This window comes from Ahaetulla prasina, chromosome 2 (assembly GCF_028640845.1).
Source record: "Ahaetulla prasina isolate Xishuangbanna chromosome 2, ASM2864084v1, whole genome shotgun sequence".
In the NCBI taxonomy this organism is placed as follows: domain Eukaryota; kingdom Metazoa; phylum Chordata; class Lepidosauria; order Squamata; family Colubridae; genus Ahaetulla; species Ahaetulla prasina.
The window spans coordinates 149,476,807-149,490,339 of record NC_080540.1 but is presented as its reverse complement, the minus strand read 5'-3'; the positions used below and the strand labels follow the sequence as shown (position 1 = coordinate 149,490,339).

Here is a 13,533-nt window from a genome sequence, read left to right as displayed (position 1 = left end):
GTGTTTTTTTTTGCGGGTGTGTGTGGGGGGAATCAATCTCGGGCGGGTTCGATCCAGCTCTCCACGCGGACATCTTTTCCCGGGGAGCCGTTCGATGGTCGTATGATGGGGCAGGGCGATCTGGGTTTTGCAAGCTGTCGGGTGGCGTGCGCAGGTTTCCCCGGGCAGATCCGAAGCTGCTTTTCCACACGTTCCTACAGATCCTCCCCCCTCCCCCCCAGTTCCCCTTTGGGAGAAGTACCCGGGTCAGCATAATTCTTCCTTTTCTCTCTCTCCCAAGGCGCCTTTTCCTAAAGGGCAAGAAGCTAGTTGGCAGTTTAAGGTGCACTTGGGCTTTTAAAAACCCGCTGGCGAACCCAAAACGGGGCTAAAAAATAAAATATGGAACGACGTTATTCAGGTGCTGCTGAAACGGATCGGTGGCTCTCCGATTGCGCGGGTGTGTCTTTCCCTCCTTTCCCCCTGACCCTCGTAAGAAGCAACGGTTTCTTTGGAAGCCCCGGCGAGGCTTTTCTCCGGACGAGCAGCTGGGAGTTTGGGGCTGGGTCTTTGCGGGCGAGATGAGAAGTTTCTGCCTTCAACTGGCCTACAAAGTCCCAGTTCTCGGCTCTTAACTTTTGCGGTGCGGCTGGGCGCTACCCTGAGGGCAAGAGGACAGACGCGGGCGAGGCAGCGGCCGAAAAGGAGTTTCTATTGTCAGGGTGCGGGGAAGGGTCACACAAGGGTCTGGGGTCGGTGAAATAATTCTTCCTATCTCGGAATATAAGCTTTTAAGGAAGGCTGTTCTCCTTCCACACGTCGCCCTTCCTCACCCACGAACACCCACCCACGCTGCGATTGAGATTTTCCCCTACGAAATGAAGCGCCAGGCGGTGTCGATCCCTCGATCCAGCCCAAATGGAGCCCTGGAAGGTCGCGTCCCTTTTATAAAGGAAGCACGTGCTTAACTTTTCCTGGCGAACAGTCCCGGGTTCCTAGCAGAAAAAATAATTTTTCTCTGGGTTGTTAAATCGCGATAGGCCTTCACAACAATTTTAAACGTACAGAACGTTACTGACATTTTTTTAAAAAAAATAAACATGAATAAGTACGGATTCCAATATTGATTTTAAAATTTAGATCGATCTGTTGGAAATCGATCAAATGCAATCAAATAATATTGGCGAATTACTTCCTTGAATGCGCTTGAATTGAAGTTTTCCAACCTTTCCTTTTCCCATGTTCGCATGAAATGTATTTTTATGCCTCCCAAATTTGCAAGTCATTGTAACCATGTCTGGTTCGTGGGGGCCTTAAGTCAAAGAGTGCCAATATTTATTTTCCTCTTTTTTCCCTTTATGTTCTTTATCTTCGAAAGAAAATGCTGTTTCTTTCTAAGGAAAAAAAAATGATAATCATAACTGGGAATAGTATGAGTATTAGTGATTGTCATATTGTTTGTAAGAATGCTTTTTTAAAAGCTTATTTATCAAGCCATGAGACAGCTTTTGAAAATATAGGGTCAGTATTCTTAACAGCTGTGATTGTTTATTTTATAGAAATGACATAGTTCTGGAGGGGGGGGAACTAGATATATTGTATTCTGAATAATAGAAGGTATTTGATTTTACATACATGTCACACTGTAGAAAGCCTTTAAATAAAAAAGCTTTATAAGCAGAATTCTTAGTAAAGAAGGAAAAATAATGGCTGTGTAATTTCAGCGTACACATATTCAGTAATAAATCTAGTGACTTTAGTAGAAATTATTTCTAAGTAATTGTGTGCAAGACTGGCTTTTAAAAGTTTATCCAAATGTTAATACCTGGGGGGAGTTATAAATAAACACATTAATGATTCTTTCTATGAATAATGTGAGCCTTATGGTATAAATGTCCTATATCCCCATAAGAATTAAACCACATTATGGAATGTTCACCAGTGTGTGTAAATCTTTCTGGTGATGGATTTTAAAACGGTCTGACAACTTTCCATTTTAAAATTTCTTTACGGAGAATGAAAAGCACAGTTTTGTACACTTCGTTCAGACTATATAACAATCACAATATATCTGCCTATTGATACAGGCTTATTCCATTTGCAGCCTACACCCAATTTCATTAATAAAACAAACTCACTCTCCATCCGCTAAAACATAACCATTTATTTACCATGATCATACATATTGGTAAACATCAATTATAACTATTATTAAAAGAGGGCCTAGTTCAACACAGGTTTAAAGAGGCATTTAGTATTAACTGGGAATACAAATATAAATAAAAATATATACAGAAATTAGTGCACAAAAACTTTGAAAGCCACCTGGGAGGTGGGGAATATTTTACCTTTTATGGTCCAAAGATGTCAACCAAGTTCTCATTTAAGACCGAGATCAAGAGGCAACTGTGCTTTCATTATTTATGTCTATATCTTCTGAATGAACAAATCGTTCATGTAGTTCTAAATGTATGGGTTTGGGGAAAAATGCCATCGAACTCTCTAAACATTTTTACATTTTGAAGTGATTGTTCAGTTAGGATCATGGTGCTAAATTCTAATCTATAGTTTGGAATTTAACATTTGGGTAATAGAAACATATCAAAGGTGTAAAGACCAAATAAATATGAACAATTTTAATACCGTTTGTTATTTTTCAAAAGGCTTCAGTTTTGGTATTTTGCATTGCTGCTATATTTTTCAAAATGATTTCTACAAAGAAATGGAACTATTGGTATTTCTATTGTAAAAATTTTCATACACAAAAATTCAAATGGATTTTAGGCAGTGTTACTGGATTACCTGCAACTCTGATTGCACATTCTAGCAAACTGAAAATCCACGTGTATTCTGTGAGACCTGATCCATTTGTTAGCGAATGCATTAAGAATTTCTAGTGTCCATTTGGGCCTTGTTCTATTTTCTTAGGAATACTCTTAATAACTATGTCAGATCAGCCTTTTCTGGAAAGAAGCATGCATGGTGCAATCCTATGTCGGTTTATTTGGGAATGAATTCTGCTCTGCAAATTTAAGATCTAATTTAAATTTCACAGGCATAGGATCAGACTTCTGTGCTATAGTCCTGAGGAAGAAACTCTAATCCCTTTTTACCCATGAGACTTACTGCTAGAATAAGTGTTCAGACTTAAGTCAATGTCACTCTTTTTTCAATAAAAACCCCCCACCTTTAGTGGGATTGCATGGTAAATGTGATTTTACTTTACTTTTAAGGTTACTTTGCTAGCTTTTTTCCTGTTCTAAAAGGATATACTTAATATATTAGAAACATATATTACTATTTTATTTATCTTTTAATAATAATTAATATTAGCTTATTAATTGTCCTGGGAGCTAATAAACAGTAGTTATGTTTATTTAAATAAAAATCTTACTTTTCCAGGTCTAAACCAGATCAGTGCCAGAACAAGAAATATGCTTTATATTTATTTATGTGTGTGTGTGTATTCATATTCTATATAATCTCCCAAACCTTAATTATTTAATAGACACATTTTCCATGGAGACAAACATACCTTATTTTCAAACCTAAATATTTTCCACCATAGAGTAGATCTGACTAAAGGAAAATCCGTTTGCCTTGAGAAACAAATCAAACCATTTTTTATGTGTTGCTGTTTATTACCCTCCTCTGTGGCCTACACAAGGATGCATATGATTGCGTAGGAAACTCAATTTCCATCCCCGTTATCCAGCCTTTGTATTTTATGCACTCAGTAGAAAAATTACATTTCCCATTATCTTTTTCTGGGTTAGTTTTGTCACTTAATCCTACCTAACATGAAGTAGATGTGTGAGCTCAGTGGAAGAGGAAAGGAAATGCCATCCTTTGGGGGCACTTATGTCCAATTATCACTGAATTTTCTACTCTAAATTATCTTAGGAGCAGCATTTCTTGAGTAAAGGCCCTTAGCACAGCTTTGGAAGGAAGAGGATCTTGAAAGTCCTCCTCCTACTAGGCCAACGCCCGTCAAAAGTATGATGGCATGATCTAGCACATAGTGACGTGTCCTGGAGTATTTATTAAAATTAAATGTAAATTTGTACTGGATTGGATTCCAAACATTTTGTAAGGTGTTCCCTCATATGCTGAAATTGATTTGTTTCGAGAAAGTGTGTGAGATCGATCGAAAGCGATGTGAATGCAAAGTCCTCGGTTAAGAATGCGTTCCTAAAATGTCTACACATGGGAAGGGTGGAAAGACTTTAGAAGGACTCAGATAATTGTCTGGGTTTAGGTCCTATGACTGCAATCCTTTGTGTGCTTCTCTGAAGCCCATAGGCTGCATTTACACTGCAGCGTTTCCATAAGAAATAGTGAATAGAGTTGCGCTTTAAATCCCCTGAATATTAATAGTGATAAAACTCTCTGATAGCCTCAAAGTAGTTTGGGGAAAAGGGCAAATGGTTTTCAACAATTGTATGAGCTCAATTCACATATTAGCTTGGAACTCTGGAAGATTAATAATGACGTATAAAGTATTTCATTTGGATGCTTCAGTCTTTGGTTTATAATATTCCTTGATCTCAGACCTTTGGGTTTTAAAGTAAGCATGCTTTCAGTTTTCTTTCAGTAGATTTTTGTTATATTGCAGTTGCACTTGTATTCTTTTGTTTGAAGGAACTCTGGAGATACTGTCCACAGAGTAGTCCACTTCTTCCTTGTGCCATGTCACTTAAACTATTCTTTAACCATTTTTTCTACAATAAATGAAGCTGCTAGTAGCCCTGCAGGAAAAGGAAGGGAAGAAAACCTAAAAGGGGCAGGAGACATCTGATTCATTTGGAAAAACTTTGTGTATGTTCATGTGCTTCTCTTATTAGATCAGGAAATGGCATCCCATTAAAACCATGGAATCCCCTTCGCCCGATTAAAACCATGGAATGCTATTTTACAATTAATAAAGTCTCCTAGTAAATGTATTTATGCATCTACTTTTTCTCGCCAGAACATGAACGATTCATAAAATCTCATCCCAGTGAATTCATTCAGGCATCTGTGTAGTTCTCGTAGCTTCTGGCCTATAGCCCAGGGATTTCCCTGTGGCCTTCCATCCAAACACAAAAGCGGTCCAAGGGTACTTACCTCCAAGCCCAACTCAATAATGTAAAAAGTTAACACAGGATCGTCATGTTCTTTAGTTTAATGATTGCCCCGTAGTTGGAATCGTGTTCCTTATTTTAGCAGCTTATCCATCATTTTCCAGCTTTTAGAACAGTGGAGACACCTATTATTTAAGGTCTTTTTTTTTTTAAGCAAAAGGGGAGTTTAACTCGGGGGGGGGGGCTTCATGGGGTCTGTAAGAAAAAACAGGAACTCCGCCAAGAATCTGGTTTCTGCTCTGCTCTGCCTTTGCCTCCTGGAATTCCAGTCTTGCAATTCCCATTTTTTCCTTAAGGCTCTTCCCAGCTTCGGATGGGAGGGGGAGAGAAATTGCTTAAAGCAGACAAACTTGCAATAACTTTAGGAGAGAAACACAGAGTTCTGTTTGGAAAGAGCAGGCATCTGCTTTTGAGTACAGATTTCATTGCTTGGCTTCTCCATTTTCAGTGAATACTTCAGGGGTTTTTGCTGTCCTTTAAATAGACATGTCATTCTGTTTGAAGATTCGCCCTGATATTTTGCCTTGTGCAGATTTCCTAGGAATGGTTTAAATATTTGTACTCGAAACGTAACGTAGTAATAATCCATCCTTTTCTTTGGTATACTGGAAAATTGCCCAGTGGGAGTTCCAGTATTTGCACAGTTCTTCTGCAGGCACTTTCACATTTTGACTTGTGCGAGGCTATCTGTTCCTGTTCTACAGTATGTATTCTTACCGGCAGTGTTTGAGTGTGCAGTACATCCTTCATGTAAATGTTTGGGCAAAAACAGAAAGAAAGGGGGAAAAAAAAAGATTGATGTGACTTCTCTTTTTTAGGCTAGCAAGCTGACATAGGAGGAACGTGCCAAAGCAAACAGTGGTGAAATCCAAATTTTTTTTACTACCAGTTCTGTGGGCATGGCTTTGTGACCGTGGTGTGGCTTGGTGGGTATGGCTTGGTGGGTATGGCAGGGGAAGGATACTGCAAAATCCCCATTCCCTCCCCACTCCTGGGAGAAGGATATTGCAAAACCTCCATTTCCACCCCACTCTGGGGCAGCCAGAGGTGGTATTTGCCGATTCTCCGAACTGCTCAAAACTTCCGCTACCGATTCTCCAGAATCTGCTGGATTTCACTCCTGAAAGCAAACCTATCAACATACTCCAGGCTCCGTTCCATGATTGAGCTGATGGTCATGTTTGCTGTGGCTGATCACGTGTTCAGCCGGTGTTTTTCTGCAGGAATCCTACAATGTGTGAATGGGAGAACTGTACTTACTGTGTGGATGCCAGGGCGCACACGTTTGCAAACTGCTTGGGGACGTGTGAAGGATCCTTCCAGGAAGGTATTATGGGTTGGCCAGCCGTTTGGCAGGGTCTTCTGGATTCATTCTCTGGCGTCTGAACTCCATTCATTTTTATTAGAAGGCGTCTTGCAGACTGAAAAAGAATAACAGAAGAAGTTTGGACTTTCTGTCCTAATACATTGCCCTGTAATTAGGAGAATGAAATTCTGTCTTGAGCAAGAGGAATCTGTTCAGTTTGGGAATCCCCAAAGATTGGCCTTTGGGGTATCAGTTAGTGGCTTTTGGCAGTGCTGCGCAGAAGCAGAAGGGCCCCCCAGTTTATAAGGCCATAAAACGACCCATAAAATAACGGCAATGAAGTCATTGCTGCATAGAATCTCTCTGACCTCTGTCTCAGGCTGACTATCCTGGCCTAGCCCAGAAGGAGATTGCCCCAGGGCCTAGCTGCCTTGTTCACAAACATATTGTTGTTGTTTGACTTGTTAAACCAATGCTCAAGTTAAGCCCTTGTTTTCTCTATCACAAATTAAGGATCCTGCCTATCTTGGAACAACAAAGGATTCCTTCTCTGGGGGAGATAAGGCAGTATTGTTGCTCTACCCCCTCCCTCCCCACCCTCCCCAGTCCTTGGGATGGCATTGGAATGAAAATCTAGATAAATAAATAACCTTGTGATCCTTGTTATCTCCCTCACCCACCCCCAATTTTAGAGTCTTTGAGTAACTTGGTTGGAAGGCTTCTGCTTGGCTGTGTCCATCAATTACTTGACTGACTAATGGAAGTTATAGGCCGAGTTTCTTTGCAGAATTGCAAAACTTGTTTGCGCTCAGGAAAAAAGTCCCACATTTTTACTTGGGAGTAATGCGCAATGGGACGGTGGGGAGATTTTAGCCTTTAGGGTGTGACTTCTTGCACACCAGCAGAAGGTACTAATGATTTAGATATTAAAAAGCCATTTTTAAAAAATATAGCCTTTTTTGGAAGTATTGGAAGTATTCATTTATACAGATATAGGAGGGCTGTGCAGGGCTTGTCCAACTAATTTCCTTATCCTGGGAAGTAGCGTGAGCCATCTTGGCTCACACTACTTCCCATGATCCTGGAGAAGGTTTCTCCCTAGTTCTTGAACATTATTTGAGAAATCAAGAGTTAATCTAGGAAGACAAAAAAAAGTAAAGAAACATCTTTCTTTCTTACAGTCAGAATGACATTGTTAAGGAAACCAGAACATTGCAGGTACAGGTAGTCCTCGAGTTACGACCACAATTCAAAATTCAAAATTTCCATTGCTAAGCGAGACAGTTATTAAATGAGCTTGCCCCATTTTGCAATTTTTCTTGGCCGCAGTCATTAAGTGAATCACTGCAGTTGTTAAGTTAGTAACGTGGTTGTTAAGTGAATCTGGTTTCCCCATTGACTTTGCTTGTCAGAAGGTTGCAAAAGAGGATCACGTGACCCCAGGACACTGCAACCGTCATAAAAATAAGTCAATTGCCAAGTCTCCTAATTTTAATCACTTGACCACAGAGATGCTGCAGTGATTGTTGAGTGTGAAAAAATGGTTGTAAGCCACTTTTTTCAAGGCCATTGTAACTTTGAACTGTCACTAAATGAATGGTTGTAACTCGAGGACTACCTGTACAAATCATATTTCAATAAATTGATACAGGGATGTGTTCAGTGGTGGGATTCAAGTAATTTAACAACCAGTTCTCTGCCCTAATGATTTCTTCCAACAACCAGTTTGCCAAACTGCTCAGAAAGTTAACAACCGATTCTCCCGAAGTCGTGCGAACTGGCTGAATCCCACCACTGGATGTGTTCATTAAAGCAACCAAAGGTTCTTTCAGTTTGAGCTTGATTCCTGATGAGTCTTCCAGAACATTTTTTTTAGTTCACTTGCTTGCCTTTAGTATTTTTAAAGTGCCTCTTTGTGTGTGTGAGTGTGTTTGTGTGCATACAGATATGTTTTGTTTTCACCCAACATATTGAGATTGTTGTTCTTCTATGTTCTAGGAAAGCCTCTCTGTTACGAATGAAGTCTTGTACCCTTTTTAATGCAGTAGTGGTCTTTCCACCATGTGAGACATACATAATGGTCTCTGAATTGGAGCTCTATGGAAGATTTTGAATCAGGGACAGAGCAAATTAAATATTTCTGTCGTCCTTGGACTGAATTAGAAACTACCTTTAGCTGCCCCATTCCATTTGATTTTGAATTCAGAGTTTGCATTGAGTAGAAGCATAGCCTTCTCCCCCAAACATACAAACAATTGTACATGTGCAGGTAAAACTGAATACGTCCTAAAGGTGCTTTTTTTTCAGGAGGCAACTGGACTTCCTTGTTTTTTCTTTTGAAGACATTTCGCTTCTCATCCAAGAAGCTTCTTCAGCTGTGACTGGATGGTGGGAAATGGAAGGATTTATACTCCTTGCAAACAGCTGATCATTTGTATTCTTTAGAGCAGTGGTCACCAACCAGTGGTCTGTGGACCACTGGTGGTCCGTGAGAAAATTTTGGTGGTCCGTAGAAAAATTATTTGCATTTTTATATTGCACTAAATACTATTTATCTTTTTAAAAAATTCATATTAGTGGTCTGCAGGATTTAAAATTATGAATTTAGTGGTCCCTGAGGTCCGAAAGGTTGGTGACCCCCGTTTTAGAGGGTCATTGAAGCACCTGGAGGTTTATCTGTGTCCTCAGGGTCACCTCCTGTAGTCTGCAGTTTTTTTCCTCTGGAAATCCATTCCTACTCCCACACCATTCAAAGGCTGTTCATCCCAAATTGTACAAAAGTCTGTAGAGATTCTCAGCCATCCAATCATCCAGTTGCCTCCTGAAAAAAAAGGACCTTTAGAACAACCGTGATCTGGATGACTGAGAATCTCTACAGACTTAGAGCATTTACGGTATTTTAGGGCGGTTGCTAGTGTGGAAAAATAGAAATGAGCCTTATGTGAATCATGCATTTTAGTACATTAGGTGAATTTTTGTATTTATTTATTGGTGTCTTCGAATCCAAGTTGATGCTTGGCAACTGCCTTGACACGTCCCTGCAGTTTTTACAGCAAGATTTTTGGGAAGTGGTTTGCCCATGCCTGCTTCCTAGGAATGAGAGAAATTGTCTGGCCTATGATCACCCAGCTGGCCTCGTGCCTAAGGCAAGACTAGAACTCACACTCGCCCAGTTTCTAGACAAGTGCCTTAACTGCTGTATCAAACTGGTTGTAACAAGGGGTAAAAAGTGGGATTACAGATCTGGGAAAATTTAAAAATGGTAAGAAAGGTTGGTTGTGAACTGTCCTCCTATGGTTTTAAGGCGCCTAACCCAGCACCTTCAGTATTAATGATTCATCAGAGCAATTGCTGTTCTTTCATGTTGGTGGAGAACTGGCCAAAAAAAAAAAATTACCTGCATGCATCACATTTTACTTTGTTATTTATTTAAAACATTTATAAAGCTGCCGATCTTATAACCAAATCTGGGCGGCTCCCAGTCAAAAGTTAAAAGAGCATCAAAGCCATATTAAAGCTATAAAAACTGAACACATTTTTTTAAAAAACTGGCGCTTGGTCAAACTTGTAATTGCAATTATTCAATCTTATCCCAGCGCTTGGGGGAAGTGCCAGATCTTTACGGAGGCCTAGAAGGGCAGGGGTCTGCCAAACTTTAGGGGGAAGCGCAGGGGTGAAATCTAGCAGGTTCTAACGTGTTCGGGAGAACCGGTAGCAGAAATTTTGAGTAGTTCAGAGAACCGGCAAATACCACTTCTGACCGGCCCCAGCATGGGAGAGAATGGAAATTTTGCAGTATCCTTCCTGGAGTGGGGTAGGAATGGAGATTTTGCAATATCCTTCCCGTGCCACGCCTACCAAGCCACGCCCACAGAACCGGTAGATAAAAATTTTGGATTTCACCCCTGGGGAAGAGAGTGCCAGGGTGCCCTGGGAAAGGCCTGCTTCCTAGCTCCCATCAGAAAGCAATATTTAGGGGAGGAGAACTAAGAGGGTGCCCATCTTATCTCACCAGTAGGATGGGTAGATGTCCTTAGGGAAAGATGATCCTGCAGTTAGCCTGGCCCTGTGCCTTATAAGTCTTTAGAAGTGACAACCAGCACTTTGAATTGCACCTGAAAAGAAACTGGAAGCTAGTGCAGTTCCCACAACAGAAGTGTTACATGGGCAAACCTGGGGGCCTCTGTTACAGATAAAGCTCAATTTACAACTATAATTGAGCCTGGAAAATACAGTCGTAAGTCATGCTGCTTGCTAAACAGGCCATTAAGTGAATCACCACAGTTGTTAAATGAATTCATTGTCCACCATGGGAAGGGGTTTTTTTTGTTCTTTTTTTGCCAAACACTGGAAATAAACACCAGGTTCCTGCAAAAAGAACGTTAAAACACGATCACCTGATTGCAGGACTCTGCACACGGCTGCAAATATGAGCTGGTTGCCGAGTCCCCAAATGCAATCATGTGACCACAGGAGGAAGCGCTGTCAGAATTTTCATTCTGAGTTGTAAGTAGCCTTGGGGACGGTCCATCGTAACTTTTGAACGGTTGTTAAGTGACTGTCATAAGTCGAGGACGACCAATATCATGTATGCTGCTGCATTCTGGGCCAGATTATATCCATCAAAGTTTCCGGGTGGTCTTCAAGGACAGTCCCATGCATTTTCTTGCATTTGTGCCAAAATATAGTATCGATATAGAAAGGAGTCTCAAGAGCAGTGTTTTTTCTGGCGGCTGATGGGATGAAAGATGCCTTTGTGTATAAGAGGGGGTTCCTTGCTGATGCTCAGGGACTTCCTGGTTTTTTTTGAAAGATAATAGCACTTTTCTCAACTGCGATCATGGGTTATTGTACGAATTGCCATCCCTAATCCAGATCAGTGTACAAAGTCGTAAATAAATTAATATTTCTCTTGTATGGTTGAAAAAAGGCTTAGGGCACGACAGGGTTATGTTCTGTTTGTTGTCCCAGCGATGTGGTTACTTGAAATAAAAACTTCCTAAGGATGGCTCCCTAATTGTGGCATTTCCCTCCATCTTGGTTAAATTTTGGGCAACAACAACTCAGTTGTTTGGTATATCGTGTAGCCTTAGAATTATAATCCTCTTTGACTTAATATTCGCAATGTTAGAGCTACTGATTTATGTTGTTTCTGTTTTAGTTTAATTTTTTATAGATATATTTTAATATTATACAGTATGTGGGATTATTTCTTTGTTGTGCAATGCTTGCAGCCCCTCAAGAAAGGATGGTGAATAAACAGTAATGATAATAAAAGAAAGTTGGCATTCATTGATTGTTGCTATAAGTTATACGAATGGTCTAGTAAAGGAGCTAATTATTATAACACTTCTCTCAGCCTGTAGTTTTTTTCATCATTTATAGAATATTGGTAATGTGGTATCTCTAGAGCCCAGTTTATTTTAGGAAGCGGTTTCCTGGGCAGGATAATTTATTTTATTTATTCATTGAATTTATTTATCACCCATTAGTAACAAAATGATTCAATTGGGTGATGTCCCAAAGAAGAAATATCTTATGAATTAGTCCAGTTTAAATTCCATTTTCGCTATATCACTTTGAATACAGGTATTCCTTGAGTTACCATCATTCTTTTAGTGACGGTTCAAATTTACAATGATAAAAAGTGACTCATGACTGTTTTTCATGCTTATGACGGTTGCTTCATCTCCATGGTCATGTAATCAAAATTTGAGTGCTTGAGAACTGGCATGTATTTATGACAGTTACAGTGTCCTGGGAGGGTGGTCATGTGTGATCACCTGTGGTAAAAGTCAGTGAGAAAGCGAGATTCACATCACTATAGTGATTCACTTAACGACTGTGGCAAGAAAAGTCATAAAAGGAGGCAAAAATCTGTCTTGCTTAACCATACAAATATTGGGCTCAATTGTGGTCGGAACCTGTACTAGATGACACTTGGTTGCTGTCGATTGCTGTTGATAGCATGTTGTTGTGGCTAAGTTTATGTTGGGTTGATGCCACCATACTTTTTTTTTTTTTACTTGCTTCCATGTGGATGGATATTCCACCCATCTCTCTGGTTACCCACTTGGTCAAGCAGGTATGTCTACACATGTTCATCATTGTTCCTTCTCGCATCTAAGCAAACGTTTCATATCCCGAGTATTTTTATTTATTTTTATTTTATAATTTAATTTCTATACTGCCCTTCTCCCGAAGGACTCAGGGTGGTTTACAGCCATATTTAAAAACACAAAATACAAACAGCAAATTTAAAACAGAATTAAAACCAAATACTTAATAGGCCGAATCAGACTAAAACGGTCATAGACCGACGTAAAACCCATTTTAAAATTTCGATTTAAAGTTACGCTTAGGCCAGTCCCGCACGATGAAGTAATAAAGTCTTAAGTTCACGTTTGAAGGTCCGGAGGTCGGGGAGTTGGCGCAACCCCAGGGGCAGCTCATTCCAAAGGGCTGGTGCCGCCACAGAGAAGGCTCTCCCCCTGGGGGCCGCCAACTGACATTGTTTGGTCGACGGCACCCTGAGAAGGCCCACCCTGTTTTGCTGCCTAAAGCTTGTCTTGAGATTTAAATTCACTCCCTTTCTCTGTCCCTTTACACGCACATATGTTGATCCCATAGGGGCAAACCACAATATATTAATTAGGCTGCATCTGGCTTGACAATTCACAGCCGGCACAAGCTTGATTGCCGTATTTTTCAGAGTCTAAGATGCTCAGGACTATAAGACTTACCTACCCTTTTTGATGAGGAAAACAAGAAAAAGAAATCTGCCTCTGCCTCCCAGCAATTTTGCCTCCTTACAGCAAATAGCCTGCTTTACTTTCATTTTCGTTTTCAGCATAGCTTGATTAGCACACACACCCACACACACACAAATCTGCTCCTAGCAATTTACCTCCTTGAAGCAAGCAGCAGAGGCCCGCACAGCAATAGGCAATGGCAATCCCTGCAGCCTGAAACAGCTGAGAGTCAGCAGGCCGATCCAAAGGACAATCAACTTGTGCTAATTAGGCTGTGCTGAAGCTGAAATGGACTGTTTCTTCTTGCTGCTCGCTGCAAGGAGGTAAATTGTTGGGAGGTAGAGGCCAGTGGGTGGGAGATGCATTTAGTGTA

At 40.5% G+C, this 13,533-nt stretch overlaps 1 long non-coding RNA gene across 3 annotated transcripts in view; it reads left to right on the top strand.

The window, feature by feature from the left end:
• The window catches only part of LOC131193175 (uncharacterized), a 60,711-nt gene that overhangs the window by 1,561 nt on the left and 45,617 nt on the right, over positions 1 to 13,533 (top strand). The gene's annotated exons all lie outside the window — the stretch shown is intronic.